Source organism: Dermacentor andersoni, chromosome 1, assembly GCF_023375885.2.
Source record: "Dermacentor andersoni chromosome 1, qqDerAnde1_hic_scaffold, whole genome shotgun sequence".
In the NCBI taxonomy this organism is placed as follows: Eukaryota; Metazoa; Arthropoda; class Arachnida; order Ixodida; family Ixodidae; genus Dermacentor; species Dermacentor andersoni.
This window is the reverse complement of record NC_092814.1, coordinates 257778957-257797276: the sequence shown is the minus strand read 5'-3', so window position 1 is coordinate 257797276 and position 18320 is coordinate 257778957. Positions and strand designations below refer to the sequence as shown.

At 44.3% G+C, this 18320-nt stretch overlaps 1 protein-coding gene across 2 annotated transcripts in view; it reads left to right on the top strand.

Annotated features, from left to right (window-relative positions):
- Window positions 1–18320, top strand: part of Mvd (mevalonate diphosphate decarboxylase) — a 111701-nt gene that overhangs the window by 89158 nt on the left and 4223 nt on the right. The gene's annotated exons all lie outside the window — the stretch shown is intronic.

The window sequence follows — 18320 nt, the reverse complement described above, 5'->3', positions numbered from 1 at the left end:
GAAGAAAAGCTACCCTATATGTTAAAGGTACTTGGATGCTTCATAGAACATGACATCAGGGCCTCTCCTCAGTTCACTTCTTCCTACATGCCCTATGAAGACCATCATATGCGTTGGTTGCGGGTTTTAGCCTGGCTCCGTTTAGATGGTGGTTGAATGCAAAAATGCTTGTGTGCCATGTATTTTTGCATTCCACCACCATCCTCACTTCAGCTTGTGTGTGTACGTGCTCATGGATTCTCGCGAAATAATTTTCTGTGTCTGTTATCGGCCACCAAGTGCTTCAGTCCTCCTGTAATGACCCAAAATTGCCCCTCTTCATGCTTGGCAACTTCAGTTTTCCAGACATCAGGTGGGAAAGAGACCCAGTTTCCTTAAAACACAACTTAGCTGAAAGCAAAAAAATTTTTAACTTTTTGTCAGGACTTCAACTTAACTCAGCTTGTTCACTTTCCCACTCGCATAACTCCCACTTCCACTAATATTCTAGACTTAATACTTACCACTGCATCACACCTAGCTTCCTGCTTAACTCATTCACCAGGATTAACGACCACTCTGTAATTCACTTCACTCTACGGGCAGGGGTTTCCAACAAGAAAAAGAACAGGGTCATCCAAGACTACAGTAAAGCAGACGTTACTCGAATGAATAGGGAATTGCAGGCCTTTGTTGATCGGTTCTTTGCCGGTTATGAGCAGCGATCAGTTGAGGACAATTGGTTGCTTTATAAAAACAAACTCTTGTCTCTAATTCATCGTTTTGTACCTAAAAGAAAAGTTTCATAGACTCCTCACTCTTCATAATTTAATAACATGTTAAAATGCATGCGCAAGAAAAAGAAGCGGATATTTCGCGCACATGCAAAATTAGCAGCCAGAACAGATCGCTGGTCTTGCTATCAAAAATTCAGTCGAGAATTCTGTACTGCGCTTTCAAAAGCCAAGAAGGAATTCTTTGATAAAACTCTTCCTTTGCTGCTGCGTTCTAACCTCCATAAGTTTCCTAGCATTATTAACGGTACTAAAAGGACACACACTCAATCCAATCTAATGTTCCAGTAGTGCAAAGCGAATGCTGCAATGTTATGAACAATGTGTTCGTTACTCATTTTCATAAGAGGACCCCCACAGTATTTCAGCATGTACCAACAACCAACTTCTTACCAATGGATCCCATCGCTATTGATGAAGTTGATGTCGAAAGGCTGATTGTCAATTTAAAAGTGTCTTCATCGGCTGGTCCAGATTGTATCTAATCAAAAACACTGAAATGTACACAAGTTTATTCTTCATTGGTATTGTCAAAGCTTTTAGAAGAGTCATTACAGATGTCTACACTGCCCTCTGATAGAAAGATAGGGAAGGTGGTCTCTGTGCATAAATTTGGTGATGTACATTCTCCCAATAATTACCATTCCATATCATTAACATCCATTCTAGTAAATATCTTAGAATATATAATATACTCACACCTCATTGAATTCCTTGAGTCCAATTCCTTCTTCAGTATTTATCAGCATGGATTCCATAAAGCAGTTTCGTGCGAAATACAATTGCTATGTTTTACTGATGACTTATTTAGTAATGCAGATTATGGCTTTGATACTGATTGCTTACATTTGGATTTTGCTAAAGCATTGGACTTCGTCTCACGCAGTCTACTTATCTTCAAGCTTAATCAACTTAACATAGACCCCTGTGTACCTGCATGGATTAAGTAATTTCTCTCTAACCGTAGTCAGTATGTGACAGCTAATGACTGTTGTTCACCTAATTCTGCCGTAACATCTGGTGGTCCCGCAAGGGCCGTTTTGGACACTCTGCTTTTCTTGATTTATATTGATGATCTTCCTGCTTTCCTTTCTTCCTTGACTGTCTGACTGTTTGCAAATGACTGTGTAGTTTACCAGAAAATTACTAACTATGCCGATTATCTCAACCTTCAGTGCAATCTAGATAGGGTAATTGAATCGTGCAGTAAATAACTCATGACACTTCATACAACTAAATGTAAAAGCATGCAAGTTTCTCACCACACCACTAATTATTGTCCATGTACTTACTCTCTCAATAATATTTCATTACTATCTGTTGACAGTTATAAATACTTTTGTGTTCACATTTCTCCTAATCTTTCATGGAATGAGCATGTAAAATATGTAACTAACAATGCGAGTTGCATGCTTGGTTATCTGTGTCAAAACGTTTTTGATACTCCATTGCCCTGAAGTTAACACTTCACAAAACCTTGGTACATTCTAAATTAGAGTACGCATGTGCCATATGGGATCCTACTCAGACTACACTCATTCAAACTCTTGAAGCAATTCAGAATCGCGCAGCATGTTTCATCTTATCGAATTATTCGTGTCATTGCATTGTCACATTTATGAAGAAAACCATAATCTTGCCTGACCTTCCATTGCATTGAAACTCATCTCGCCTTAATCATTTTCACAAAATCTATTATTATAACAACGATTTGAAGGACGTCCTGTTTCATCCACCTCATTACATATATTCAAGGATGAATGATTGCTTCAAGGTGGGTCTGCCATCTTGTCGCACAAACTTGCGTAATAGCTCTTTTGTTCCTAGAACAAGCATAGATGAAACCACCTTCCCTCCACAATCGCAAGCATAACTGATGACCACGAGTTCAAGATCGCTTTAAGACAAGATGCCTTTTAATATTTTCTTATTACTGTATGTCTTGCCATTTTTTTCCCCCATTCCTTTCTGTAGTGCCTTTGGGCCCTGAAAGTATTCTTCATAAGTAAATAAATAAATTAGATGAATGTTAAAGAAACTCTGGTGCTCAAAATTATTCTGGAGTCCTACACTATAGCATGCCTCATATTCAGATAGCGATTTTGGCACGTAAATCTCCAGAATTTAATTCTAATTTAAGGGGAAAGGGAACGTAGGTTCAAAGATTTTCGGTGACCTGATTTACCATGATGGGTTCTCTACAAGGCCTTATTTGTGTAAACACAGCTGCCTCGGCATGCACAGGCATCTTGCCTCTCAGGAACAGAGCGTTGATAATGGTCCTTTTAACATTTAAGCATAGCCAATGGAAGCCAGGAAAGGTTCGAGAGTGAATAAAGCCACCAGTTGAGTCTGCCTCTTGTAGTCCTTGATCACAGCTGCACTGTGTTTAGCTCATGCCAATGCGTGTGGCAAAAAGTTGAAAAATAGGTGTTGGTCATTGGGACTCTCTATCATTCAGAGTATTTGGCATTTGGATATAGGCAATTACACTCCCGCTAAGCCCGTTTGAGAGCACTGTGGTGCTGCACGCGGGCACGTAGAGACCCACAATATTTTGCACTCTTGGTTATACATGTGCAAGAAATAGCCACGCAATGATGGCACCCTGCAAACAACTGAAATTGATGTTTTCGAATTCACCCTAACACCTAGTGTTGATATATTAAAAAGTTGTTTACGGACTGAATAATTAGAAAGAACACAATATATGATGTGCTTCCTCGGTTTGGTGCTAACAACATATACAGTGAAATCTCAATATAACGAACTTCAGGGGACCGCTGTAAATTGTTCATTATTCTGAAAAATCTTTTTAATGAAAGCCCCATAGTTAACCATTCCACCCATGATTTCATCAGTTCATAACTCTTCACCATATGAGCTATCCACAAAAACGTCACTGTTAGCTGTCAGCACGCGCTGGTGCTATTTTCTATACATTTTGCCGCCATGCACTACTGAAGCACCGTATAATAAGAGGGATGTGCGCAAAACCGACAATCACACCGAAAAAACTACCGACAAAAAGGTAGCTCCATGTCGCTTCCAAAGCGAAATGTTTGTTTTTTGCTTGTTTTTCGCATTTCTTGCCATAGACACCGCAATTGTCTGGCACGAGGCAGACACCTGAACTATGTCAAAGCGCAAGCGCACATAAACGACAGCATCTGGAAAGTGCAAAGTGCGACTGCATGGCATTCCCACGAGTATAGAGGTTACATACATGTCACCGCGCGCGTAGCTAGTACGGCCGCAGAAAGAAGCACAAAAAAAAGGTGTGTGAGCAGAAAGAAGGGTGAAAGAAGAAAGAGACACACCTTCGTTGCTGGGCGACACATTTCTGGGTGGAGCATGCACTCGCAAAACCTGATGCGCCGTTGCCTCCGCTCGCCCGCGTTCTTTTTTTCTCGGGCCGTCTCAGATTTTCTGAAACCATGTGCCACGACGTCCGCTCTGTTAGCCTACTGTTTCGGCTTCTGTGAAGGATACACGGAAATCTAAGAATCCCCAGATTTCGGAATATGAGTTCGTAGTACTGAGGCATTGTTAACATCACAGAGAAACTGAATAATGATCGCTATTCTGAAAAGTTCGGTATGCTGAAGTTTGTAGTACTGAAATATCTTTACATTGAAACAATAAGGAGTCAGCAGGGTATTTCTCAAAGTTCAGTAATCTGAAAAGTTTAATGAGGTTTCACTGTAATTGCTTTCATCTGCACAGGGATGGAAATGCTTGCGCCAATTGCACCATCTTGCGCCAAGCCATTAAGCTGTGTCAACCTGTGCCAAAACACTAACTTCAAATGAAGTTGCCAGCAGGATGTGTGTGTTCAGTGGTGACCACACAACCATAGGCATCTGTTGGCTACCGCTTAGCCCTGCAATCCAAGCCTACACAATCCATTTCAGCGTCAGCATCTTTGGAGTGTGGGTGTGTGTGGTGGCATAATTGTAACTAGGCCGCAAGAAAATGTAAACCGTTTTGTGCTATTCAATGCAGTAAGAATGTTTTACTAAAGTGTTACGTGTTTGTGTACATGCGGACCAACTAAAGATGATTTGAACTGGCGCTCATTTCATGGGGTAGTCTGGAAGGAAAGCCACGCTCATTGAATAAGGTCGTACGGCCTGCTCAGCATGTAGCTCGTTAGTTTCATTATACATTTTATCACTCGATTTTGCGCTGTATGGGCACATCTGTGCCGATTAATTGGCGAACACCGTGCATGTGACGTTGTAAGTCTATTTTGCATGTGTACCACATCCGGTTACCAGGATGATAGCCCAACACGCCGACAAATGACCTGCTAACTTTCATGAAATTTCTTGGTCACAAATATCGAATGGCAACCGCAATCGTCACTCAAATTAATTTGCACTCAGGCTACACTACTTTCTGCCCGGCCACACCGCACAATATCAGGCTCTCGCCATTGCAGAACGCAAGCCAAGGATGTAAAGTTTCATATTTAATGAACCTAGTGGCCAAATTGTGGTCGTAATTAAAGGTTCGGTGAAATCGCAAACCTCCAAAATTGTGTTCGCGGCAACAATGTTCACGACGTGACTTGTGCAGATTGAGTCCAGAAATTTTAATAAACAACCGTGCAGTGCATCAAATATCAGCTGCCATTTTACATTGGCTTTATGGCGCCTGTGGCATAACCGCGAATGAGCCCGAACAATTGAGCTTATTCAATATGTTGATCAACAACGCAGACCGAAAAGCCAGTAAACATTTTTATCTCCTTATTTTTCTAAAAAATATCTTGAAGCTTTTTCTTGCCAAGCGATGCGAAATACTAGTAAATGTGCAATGACCAGTGCATTACTTCACATTTATTCTGTGGTATTCTGCTATCTTAACTGAAGGCTGCCAAAAATTAAAATTAGCAGAGGGCACTGCGCAACCGACATTCATTGTACCTTGATGGCTGTTGTTCATGTGTTCATGGTGGCCACTGTGGTTATTTCTCGTTCATTGTGCATGAATACGTTTAATTAGCTAAATTTGTAAATTTACCTAATCGATGAGATGCCAATGAAAAAGTTGTGGATGACGCTTACAAATGACCGATAACGGCATTTTAAGTAACCTAGGATTTGTGAAGACTTATTTTTAATGAGAAAGCCTGTGAAATAAACTAATAATAATAATAATAAAAAATGCTGTGACAGTGCAAATGCTTCTGCACACCAAATATATTGCATAAATATTTACACAAACCTAGTCAAATAGGGGCACTAGGAATGAGCTGTGCGCTTTTTTCTCATCGCATCAGCAGTTTTTGGCGTGCATCTTCGTTCCCTATCAAACGCAAAGTAGCACGATCTTGTAAAGGTTCACTTTCCAAACCATTATTAGACTGTGGTCCAGGTTTGCATGTTCATACAATACACAGAGCACTAGGTGACGACGTATACGTCTGAGACCACTTATATTACTGGTGCGGGGATGTGTTGTCACGAGGATTTTAAGAAATTCCTTGGCTTTTCCTTGTTTTCTTTTTTTTTCTTTTTGTCGGAAAAAAGGACCACACAAAACCAAAGTTGCTATATACGCTGTTGTCAGTCATTTCTCAACCTATTCTACAACTTTTGCAGTGGCATGTTATTGAATAAGTAAGGTAATAAATGTTGTTTTAATTAAGTACTTGTTGCTTGTTCATAATGAAAAAAAAACTAGCATTAACACAAGCCTATCAACAAAGAGTGCACGCTGTTCATGGAAAGCCCTCAGTCATATTTTTCTTGGCCACATTTGGTTTGGCACATCAGGTATGTAACTTAATGGTATTTTCTCAGAAACCTGTATGGGTTTCCTTTGCAGCTTCATGCCACAGTCAGGTGGATGAAAATTTTTCCTTGTCATGAATTTGGTCACCTTGCAGACTTCCGCAGAACTGATCTGCCGTAATCTAAGTGTTCTGCAAAGCCAAATAAGAAACACTTTTTCTTAATAGGAACACTTTTTCTTAATATGCCTGTGTTTCAGTCATATTGACGTTTACCAAGCTGCTCCAAACGCGTGTTTACTGTTCCAAGGTGTCAAATTTGCTGCTCCCAGAGCTGCTCCGAAACTTCCTTCCCTGTCTGCATAGAATATTCTACTTGGTGCATGACAGCCTGGGACACCCCTGTATACTGCTTGCTGCACTTTCCGTGGGAGAGCTTTATTTACTTATCTAACAGGCTTGAGGATAGTCTCCAGTTTACCTTTTGCTGGGTTCCTTGAATTCATTTGCAACAGGGGTTTGCAGCTTGCTGTCTGTTCTCAAGTCACAGATGGTTGCGACTATTCTTGTTGGTCTCTGTAATTGCCACAATGTAAACATGCGTAATATTTTAAGAGTTTCATGACTTCTGTGGCATGGTTTCATGCAGATAACTTGCATCATTCTGTCTGATTGTGCCTTTTGTTGCAAAGAAGCAGTTCTTGGTTAGATATGGTAGTGTCTTCACAAAGTGGAATGTCCTTGCAATCAGTCCCATCTTCAGTGCAAGTCCTGTGGCATGTCTGGTGCAATCAGGCTCATCACAATCTTGGGCATGGCAAATTGGTTCACCATAGTGATTACATATTATAATGTGTTCACCATAGTCATTACATGTTGTTGGGTTTGGTATTGAAAAGTTTTGCGGAATGGCCTTGCTCTCCTCCAGTAGCAAATTGCAAATGGAGGGATGTTTGGTATAACAGTAAGTTCTGCTGTGGTGGGTTTCAGCAGGCCTTTTGTCACATACACTCTGTGTAATGCTTGAAGCTTTTGCCAGTTTCATGCTTGTAGGTGATAGCAGTGGGCTTTTTCAATTATGTAGTCTTGGACTGTCCGCAAACCATCCACGGCTTCCGGTTCGACTAGCCGTGACATGTCCTGACAGAAGGGCATGTCACAGTCGCGTGATCCAGCTGCCAGGGACTGTCCAAGGTTTCACTCAAAAGCACCGTGACCAGTAGTCACTCTCCTAGCTGCCGCCGTCTGCTCATAGCTGCTCATAGATATCCCCACTACTCAGAAAATTTATTAATGTGGTGTAAGAGATGGCACAGTCTCGATGGCCATGTCGCCGGCACAACCATAAAGCTTACATAGTGGAATCGCAGGCTGAGAGCCTAGAACATGTTCGCAAAGCGCAGTTTACGTTACGCTTTTGCTCTTCATGCCACTTAACCGCTGTAATTAAGCTAACTCATTGCCTGCGAAATTTAAGCAGAATTCCCACATGAGCATAAACAAAATCTCGATTGTACCACATCGCTATTCATGAAAGTGCCCACCGATATCCTCAAAGCTCATGAGACCATCTACAAAAGGCCTGATGTGCATCTCGTATGGAGTGCATGTACACCGTCTTAATTGTGCACATCAAAAAGCAAACACTCGAACTTGAGACTGTGGGGTTCTCACTCGTGCTCTTGGGACAAAGTAACGACAACACAGTAGTGCGAACAATCACAAGGGCATTTTATTGCACCTTTCATAGATCAATGCCTGCTAGCCGAGTTGCTATCCACAAAACATGCCGATGGGCGTGCGACAAATCGCGAAAGTCTGACTCACCGCGACCGGATAACGAGTGAATATGTTCGCCCCATGCTGGACACCAACGCCTGGTCGTTCTCGCGTACGGTCACGCGAACAGTGGCGCTTTTGAAGGAGGCCTCGTGAGACGGTCTCACAGAAGCATGGATCGGCGCACGCACGGAACGTCTGCGCCACTTGCTGACCCCAAGCCAAAGAGGAAGAGCCTTCTCCTTTCCGCACCCAAGTAACCCCGCCGTTAGGTGGCATTAGCACAGCCACACTCGCGCCATCTCTCGCAATGCGCTTCAACCACACCGACTGCCGCCGGCATGAGGCCACGCGGCGAAGCCGGATTACAGGAGACAGGAGATATGTGGGAAAACAACATATCAGGAGACGCGTGAGAGTCATGCATCCCCACAAGACAGAAGTGGTCAACATGTGTGAGAAGCAATTGGTGAAGCTCTGATTGTATATTACCCCAGCTACCGCTGAGAAGCAACCACATGAAATATGATATGCTTCCTCGCACACCAGGTTTACTCACATGAAAGGCGAAGTTCACCTGTTTGGTACACATATAGCAATGAGCATGACAGATATCGCGAAACGCATGAAGAATAGCAAGCATGTGCTCTTGATCGGCGCACATGCTTGTGAAGACTAAAGCTGCAGCAATTACAGAGCTCAGGGACATCCTGCATGATGGCACACAAACCACCAATGTAACAGACAATAGCTAAGTGCATAATATTTGCCATTTGGAATGTGAAAAGTATGCATAAGCACGTGGCATCTTTCACAACATGGTGGCAAAGTGGCATACATCTATTTCAGACAGCCGTTGTCTGCTAGCTGCTTGTGCTGATCTGACCAAAAATCTACTGACCACTCTGAGATCCCACGGACAGTCCACGACTTCCAGTTTGTGAAAAATGAACGCAATTCTGGCAGCTCTCGGACTTGTGGGTGAGCTTCCAAAGCTATCCGAGAAAATTGAATGTGGGACCGCAGTCCCAAGCAGTCTGGGATTGTTGGGAAATGGTAATCGAAGAGGCCTACTAAGCCTCATACTGTGAATGCTATAGAAGCAGAGCCATGACTAGTTATTTGGCTGCAATAGTGCTGGCGCCTCTGTTGCAGTAGGTAATCCATCTCTCAAAATGTAACATCTTGTGCCATATTTTTTTTAGGTCTATAAGCCGCACAGTCACTTTTCTGGTGTTGTCAGTAGACAATGGCTCATACACATATGTATCGGTCCATTTGTTCGTTCTAGTGTCTGTCTCCAAAATCTTAGCAGGAATGATGCGTTGTCCTTTGATGTGACATGCAGGACTTTGTATTGTATTCTTTGTGGGGATGGGGTTGATGTCATTGTTTGCCAGAAAGGCGTCTCTACCATCCAGTCCCTTCTGTATTATCTTGCACTCATCAGTAAATGCACTTTCATTGGTTCTGAGGGTGTCATCACTGCACAGAGTTAACTGCAGCTCACTCAACCATTTACCAGGACAAGTTGAAAAGACAGGATAAAACCTTGTTGCTCTAACTCCATTGCAAGCGAGTAGAGAGTTAGGTTAGTTGAGATTGCCATGCCTGTACTCCGATGAAGAAGAGTATAATGTGAATATGCATGAACATTTTTATCAAGGTGGAGGGAAGAAGAAGTCACAGTATCGCTCAATATTGCCTCCTGAATAGTGCGCTACGACCACTGTTTCTTTTTGTTTTGTTTTTTACCTTGCGACACTGGTGGAGGTGCTGGAGCCTGCAACCTCGTGCTGGCAACCCCTATCCATACACCCGTACACCCAGTCCCGAAGCTCCACCTCTCGTAACGACTCCAGTCCACCATTTCAGTCAGCGCCTGCTCAGCATGAACCCGGACTTCCCTCCCATTGCGACTCCCACCAGCATGGCTTCATCATCGGCGCTTTCCCCGCCTTCACAGACGGCGACTAGCCTTTCCCAGTGACTCTTGAATACTCTCGCGTCACCAAAATCTTCCACGGCGATGCATTTGAATATGTCGAAGATTGGCTGGACCAGTACGAATGTGCCGCTCTGGTAAATCACTGGCACAAACAACAAAAACTCGCCCATGCTTATTTCGTGCTAGAAAACAGCGCTCGTACATGGTATGCGAACAGGAAAGCAAGCTTCCAAATGTGGGGCAATTTTCGTTGTCAGCTTCTCAATACATTCTCAAACTCGGACCGGCGAGATTTCGTGCAAGAACTTATCGAGGCTCGGATGCAGAAACCCAACGAAACCGTCGCCATGTATGTGGACCATATGGCCCGTCTGTTTGCCGGCCTTGTACAAAATCCGCCAACAGCGGTCCACAACTTCATCAAGGAAGTGACTGTCATCAAGGGGGCACTTCAGTAATGTTGCTGCCACTTTGACTGCCAGCTCAACAACACACCAATAAGCTCCATGGCTCAGATTGTTGATCAGACTTCTTTATGGGACATAATTCGAGACATCCTGCGTTAAGAGCTGCAAGCCCTCAGTGTTCCTGCTACGGAGCCACCAGTCATTTCTCTTGCTAAAGTCGTGCACCAGGAGTTGCGGCAAGTCTTCTCTTCACCAGCCCCATGTCCAGAGACACGTCCGCTGACCTCTGCTGACATGGTCCAACGTCCTCCCCCTTCACCGCCGGTAGCGCCATTTCAGCCATAGCCTGTTCTCTTGCCGTGGTGGCAACAGGAGTCTGGGAGATTACCTCTAGGTTGCCATACTGACTTGTGGCGTGCAGCTGACCATCGACCACTGTGCTTCCACTGCGGGGAACCTGGCCATACTGCCCGTTACTGTCCCTATCTAGATGCTGGAGTCTGCCTCTTTTCACCTGCCGCTTCTCTGCACTTCGACCACCATCGTGCCCCGAACAGTGATCAGCTGTCGCGTAGCCAAGCAACTTTACCATGTCGTTGCTGGCAGTCCCCGTCACCTGTGCATTACACTTCCCCAAACTGCCAAAGTTACACCACTGACTTCGGCAGGGTTAGTCGTTCCCCTAGTCCACGCCGGGGAAACTATCCGCAGCAACCACCAGGGGGGAAGTTGTCCTGCGTCGAGACGCCAAGAATACCCCCCACGCTCCCTACGAAGATAAGACAATGACGAATACTAATGCCGACGAAGACGATATGATAATGACGACTACTCACGCCGATGATGTCCGTGCCGATCTCAGCATTCTGGTGGATAGACATTACATCACCGCACTTGTTGACACTGGCGCAGACTTCTTGATCATGCAGCAAGAGCTGGCCGACCGCATCAGGAAAGTAAAGACACTGTGGGCCCCACATAAGAAGTGCCGGAGGTCGGCTAATGACATTAACGGGAACATGCACCGCCCTAATCCCTAATCCACATTGGTGATTCCAGCTTCACTGCTGCTTTCATCATTCTCCTCGACTGCTGCATAGACCTCTTCTTGGGGATGGATTTTCTGTGATTCTGTGACTTTCTGGATTCCGGATGAATATTCCGGAACGCATGGTGACGTTTTCAGCCAGCCCATATGCTGACACCATGAATGATGGGCAACATGAGCATTTGCGAATCGCCGACGATGTGACCATTCAGCCGCGATCCTGCCGCCTTGTATCTACATGCAAGAAGTCCTACCACGGGGATATGCTCGCGGAGCAAATTGTTGCACTATTGCTCACGCAAGGCGTTTCCATTGCTAGAGGCGTACTCGACATGAGTCATGGGCATGCGGAAGTCCTTCTCACAAACTTCAGCAACGAACGCCATCACATCCAGAAGGGCACCACAATTGCATATTGCGACGACATCAGCCAAGTAAAAGATTGTTTCACTCTACAAGAAACGACCGTCCCGCCCTTGACGCCTTTGCCTGTCGATGTCAGCTCCACCCTCTCGCCTTCCGAGCAGCAGTGCATGTTGGAGCTGATACACCAGTTCGAAGATTGCTCTTCGACTACGTCAGAGGTCAAACAAACACCACTGACCAAGCACCGTATAATCACGGATTATACTATGTGGCCAGTTTGACTGACAAAATACCTACCGTGTAGCTCCAAAGGAATGTGAAGAGATTCAAAAGCAAGTGAAGATGATGCTCGAGGATGATGTGATACAGCCTTCGAAAAGTCCCTGGGCATCACCTGTGGTCTTAGACAAAAAGAAAGATGGCAGTTTGTGATTCTGCATTGATTACCGCAAATTAAATCAGGTCACGAATAAAGATGTCTACCTGCTGCCACGCATTGACGATTCACTGGACAGGATTCACTGGATTCACTGGACATTGGATTCACTGGCATGCACATTATTTTTCATCAATGGACGTACGAAGTGGGTATTGGCAGATCGAAGTCGATAAGAGAGATCGTGAGAAAACTGCCTTTGTGACCCCCGGTGGTTTTCATGAATTTAAGGTCATTCCTTTCGGTTTGTGCTCAGTGCCTGCTACTTTTCAGCATCTAATAAACACCGTACTATCAGGCCTGAAGTGGCAAACTTGCTTGGTCTATCTAGATGACGTCATTGTGCTGTCAGCTACATTCGAGGAGCAACTTAGCTGGTTACTCACTGTTCTCCAAGCCATACGCTTCGCTGGCCTGACGCTAAAGCCTGAGAAATGTCATTTTGTTTCAGTGAACTGTGCTTCCTCGGCCATGTCGTCAGTCACGAGGGTGTACGACCCAGACGAAACAGACACTGTGGAAAAGTTCCCCACACCGTCCAACAAGAAGGCAGTAAAGCACCTTTTGGGGCTGTGCGCCTATTACTGGCACTTTGTTGCAAACTTCTCATGTATTGCTGCGCCGTTAACATGCCTTACATGAGACAATGTCCTCTTTCTGTGGGGTGAAAATGTGCAAGTAGCATTCAGCGAACTACGCTAATGCCTGCGAACGCCTCCCGTTCTTGCGCACTGCGACCAGGGTGCCCCTACAGCATTTTTATGTGACAAGTTGCTGCCTGGTATCTGAATGGTAAAAGAATGGTTGGTTAGAAACGCTCAAATAAAATTGGCGATTCTTATGCAGCGGTTGCTCCTTCTAAACTTATAATGAGCCTCATGGAGAGAAAAATCAAACATCCTTCTTTTTAAAGTGCACTGTGATGAGAGTGTTTGCCTTCTAGCCTCAGTGGTACTTGCGATGTAAAAGGTTGCTTCTCAGGGACATGCTTTTGGGTACCTCGAGCTCTAGTTGCCGTTGTGTTTGATTTATATGTGCAATGTATTGGTCGGTGCACTTCCTTGACATGCCCAAGCATAGCTTTGTATGTCATAAAAGACCGTCATGATCTGAGCCAGAACATAGCATTTTGCAATCATTCAGAAAAGTTTACCAATGGGTATCTTTTCTAATAAACAAAATAAATTTCCCCTGAGCAGGCAGTGTTGCTTGGTATTAACTTATATTTTGACCTCATTGCACAGTGCACCAATTGATGAACTCTCTTTACATTTTATTTATTAATTCTTTAAGTAATGTTTTAATTTGTTGCTTAATTGTACGTTGTAATACATGTATATGTGAATCTTTAGAATAAAGAACAGAAACAGCGTGACACAGGACGAGTGAGTAAAGAGCACAGGACAGAGTGCTGACTAGCAACCAAATGCTTCATTTGCAGAATCCGCATATAAAGACATCAATGAATGTGACATAAAGAACAGAAAAAGGAGGATAAGCATCAGCCACGGAGATAATGCAGTTTCTTTTGTTGATCTCGTGAGGGACGCAGAAGTGACGTATGCGTCGCCATTTGTGAGTATGCAATATGCCTCAAAGATTTTCCCCACAGGCTTCTCACTATCATCATCATCATCATCATCCTGGTTACGCCCACTGCAGGGCAAAGGCCTCTCCCATACTTCTCCAATTACCCCGATCATGCACTAATTGTGGCAATGTTGTCCCTGCAAGCTTCTTAATCTCATCTGCCCGCCTAACTTTCTGCCGCCCCCTGCTGCGCTTCCCTTGGAATCCAGTCCGTAACCCTTAATAACCATCGGTTATCTTCCCTCCTCATTACATGTCCTGCCCATGCCCATTTCTTTTTCTTGATTTCAACTAAGATGTCATTAACTCGCGTTTGTTCCCTCACCCAATCTACTCTTTTCTTGTCCCTCAACATTACACCCATCATTCTTCTTTCCATAGCTTGTTGCGTCGTCCTCAATTTAAGTAGAACCCTTTTCATAAGCCTCCAGGTTTCTGCCCCGTACGTGAGTACTGGTAAGACACAGCTTTTATACACTTTTCTCTTGAGGGATAATGGCAGCCTGCTGTTAATGATCTGAGAATGCCTGCCAAACCCACACTAGCCCATTCTTATTCTTCTGATTATTTCCGTCTCATGATCCGGACCCGCGGTCACTACCTGCCCTAAGTAGATGTATTCCCTTACCACTTCCAGTGCCTTGCTACCTATCATAAACTGCTGTTCTCTTCCGAGACTGTTAAACATTACTTTAGTTTTCTGCAGATTAATTTTTAGACCCACCCTTCTGCTTTGCCTCTCCAGGTCAGTGAGCATGCATTGCAGTTGGTCCCCTGAGTTACTAAGCAAGGCAGTATCATCAGGGAATCGCAAGTTACTAAGGTATTCTCCATTAACTCTTATCCCCAATTCTTCCCAATCCAGGTCTCTGAATACCTCCCGTAAACACGCTGTGAATAGCATTGGAGAGATCGTATCTCCTTGCCTGACACCTTTCTTTATAGGGATTTTGTTGCTTTCTTTATGGAGGACTATGGTGGCTGTGGAGCCGCTATAGATATCTTTCAGTATTTTTACATACGGCTCGTCTACACCCTGATTCCGTAATGCCTGCATGACTGCTGAGGTTTTGACTGAATCAAACGCTTTCTCGTAATCAATGAAAGCTGTATATAAGGGTTGGTTATATTCCGCACATTTCTCTGTCACCTTATTGATAGTGTGAATATGGTCTATTGTTGAGTAGCCTTTACGGAATCCTGCCTGGTTCTTTGGTTGACAGAAGTCTAAGGTGTTCCTGATTCTATTTGCAATTACCTTAGTAAACACTTTGTAGGCAACAGACAGTAAGCTGATCAGTCTATAATTTTTCAAGTCATTGGCATCCCCTTTCTTATGGATTAGGGTTATGTAAGCATTCTTCCAAGATTCCGGTACGCTCGAGGTCATGAGGCATTGTGTATACAGGGTGGCCATTTTTTTCTATAAGAATTTGCCCACCATCCTTCAACAAATCTGCTGTTACCTGATCCTCCCCAGCTGCCTTCCCCCTTTGCATAGTTCCCAAGACTTTCTTTACTTCTTCCGGCGTTACTTGTGGGATTTCAAGTTCCTCTAGACTATTCTTTCTTCCATTATCATCGTGGGTGCCACTGGTACTGTATAAATCTCTATATATTATACGCTTTTCACTATATCTTCCAATTATTTCGCACTTCTTAAAGATCGGGGTGCAACCACACGTGTTACAGTGGGCAGCCAGATGACTGAACGGGTTTCCTTTTAGTGAAGAGGCACGCTCGTGCAGGCGATCATTAATGCACCTCCCCGTTTGCCCGATATAGCAAGGTTTACAATCGAGGGCGATTTTATAGATGACTTGCATTGTACAGTCAATGAAGCTGCGAACGTGATTCTTATAGCAACTTTTACGCACGACAGTATCCACCCTGTTGACTATTTTGCACAACCTGCTTAGTTTATTAGGGGTACATTGCAGACAACCCTCACTCCTGCCTTGGCTTGCAGACGATACATTGTACTTTTGGACGACGCTCGCGTCCCTGAAGATGTACAGCACTACCTCAAATTGGGGCCAAAGTACTGCCCATGCCTGAAAATATACCAGTTTGAAACGCTCTGTTTGGTCAGAAATGCAGCTTCTAGGACCAAGGATGAGGGAGCGTATGGTGTTATCAAGGAATGTGTCTATTGTCTTCCTCAAGGGCGACCCAATGGACGCGAGGAACACAAAAAAGGCAGCCTCTGTTGTTTTCTCACTCCGGGACGACGGCCTGAAGCTACTCCTTTCAGACAAGGAAGGTGGCTTCGTAGTCGCCTGTGCAGCGACCTTCCATCTCAAGTCTGAGCAAGCCCTGAGGAGCCACTTCTAGGAGGCAAGCGGAGTCAAGCCAGCAAAGGTGAAGGCCGAAGCAGCCAAACTGTGCGAATCGTCAAGTCTGACCAAGCTGGCATCCTCTGTGAGGACTTCAAAGGGCGCAACTTTGACTGTGTTCTTCTCGGCAAAAACACATAAGGTGGAAGCCCTTTTTTGTGTGACTGTGTTGGAGTGGGGAACCTGGCAGCGACTCCTAGGTGCTTTCCTGCAAAAATCCCTGGGAAATCTGGAAGTGGACAACCCTTTCCTCTTCTGGAAGCCACATGAAGTGTCTACTTTCTTGCAAAGTGAGTGCCTGCCGCACTCCCGCGCCTTTTCCGTTGATGTCAAAGACTTGTACTATTCATTACCAAGTAACCTGATTTTAGAGGAAGTTGGTGATTGCATCGATTAGCATGGGGTAGTTAGGTTTCAAAATGCCTGTGGAACGAGTGTTGGCAGCTTCATGGAGATGCTCACCTACTACCTAAAATCCACATTCATTTGTCATGATAATAAGCTTTTAATTCAAAAGCAGGGAGTGTGTATAGGTTCATGTTCGGCACCCGTACCTAGCGGCGTTTTGTTGGCACGCTATGACAGGGGCTTACTCGCTCGCCTACAGCTGACAACCGTAAAAATATTCTGCTTTGTTGATGATTTTTTTGTATTTTATCCAGTTGACCCTTGTGACACGGAGTTAACCTCCAAGACAATTATAGACGCCGTCAGGGAGATAATGAGGGATTTTGCATTGACAACGGAAGAGCCCACCAATGACCGGTTAAGGTTTCTAGACACTGAAATTTTTTTTAACCTCATTACGTGTGCTGGAGCTACTCGCCTCGCTCAAAGAAAGGACTTCTCCCATTTTCGTCTGCACACTCCAAACTCGTAAAACGAGGCATCGCTAAGGCATGTTTGCGAGCTGCTCTCAAGCGTTCGTGCGAGCACTCTGTTGAACAGAGCTTTTCAGCACAAGTTAACCGACTAACATCAGCAGGCTACCCACCAGCGTGTTGTGCAGTGTTGCTGGTGACCTTGTAAAAGAGTTAAAGAACGTCGGAAAATGAACTATGCAGTCACCGCCTTCGAGATCTAGGCTTGCCGTCATTCCTTATGTACACCACGTTTCCCATAACATTATTAAAATTGCAACCAAGGCAGGAGTGAGGGTTGTCTGCAATGCCCCTAATAAACTGAGCAGGTTGTGCAAAATAGTCAACAGGGTGGATACTGTCGTGCATAAAAGTTGCTATAAGAATCACTTTCGCAGCTTCATTGACTACAATGCAAGTCGTCTATAAAATCCCCCTCGATTGTAAACCTTGCTATACCGGGCAAACGGGGAGGTACATTTATGATCGCCTGCACAAGCGTGCCTCTTCACTAAAGGAAAACCCGTTCAGTCGTCTGGCTGCCCACTGTAACACGTGTGGTTGCACCCCGATCTTTAAGAAGTGCGAAATAATTTGAAGATATAGTGAAAAGCGTGTGGAGGAAATCTTTGAGGCATATCGCATATTGACAAGTGGCGACGCGTGCGTCAGTTCTGCATCCCTCACGCTATCAACAAAAGAACTGGATTATCTCCATGGCTGATGCTTATCCTTCTTTTTCTGTTCTTTATGTCACATTCATTGATGTCTTTATATGCTACTTCTGCAAATAAAGCATTTGGTTGCTAGTCAGCATTCTGTCCTGGGCTCTTTACTCCGTCGTCCTGTGTCGCACTGTTTCTATTTTTTATTCTAAAGATGAACCAACCAGCCCCTTTGAACACACTGATATGTGAACCTCAACATAGGAAAATGTCAGATGTGGTCACTTTGTCACTGATTCAGATAGAGGAACAATTTCACTTACATACTCTGTATAAAAACAGTGAGCGTTTTTATATAAAATATGTGATGCA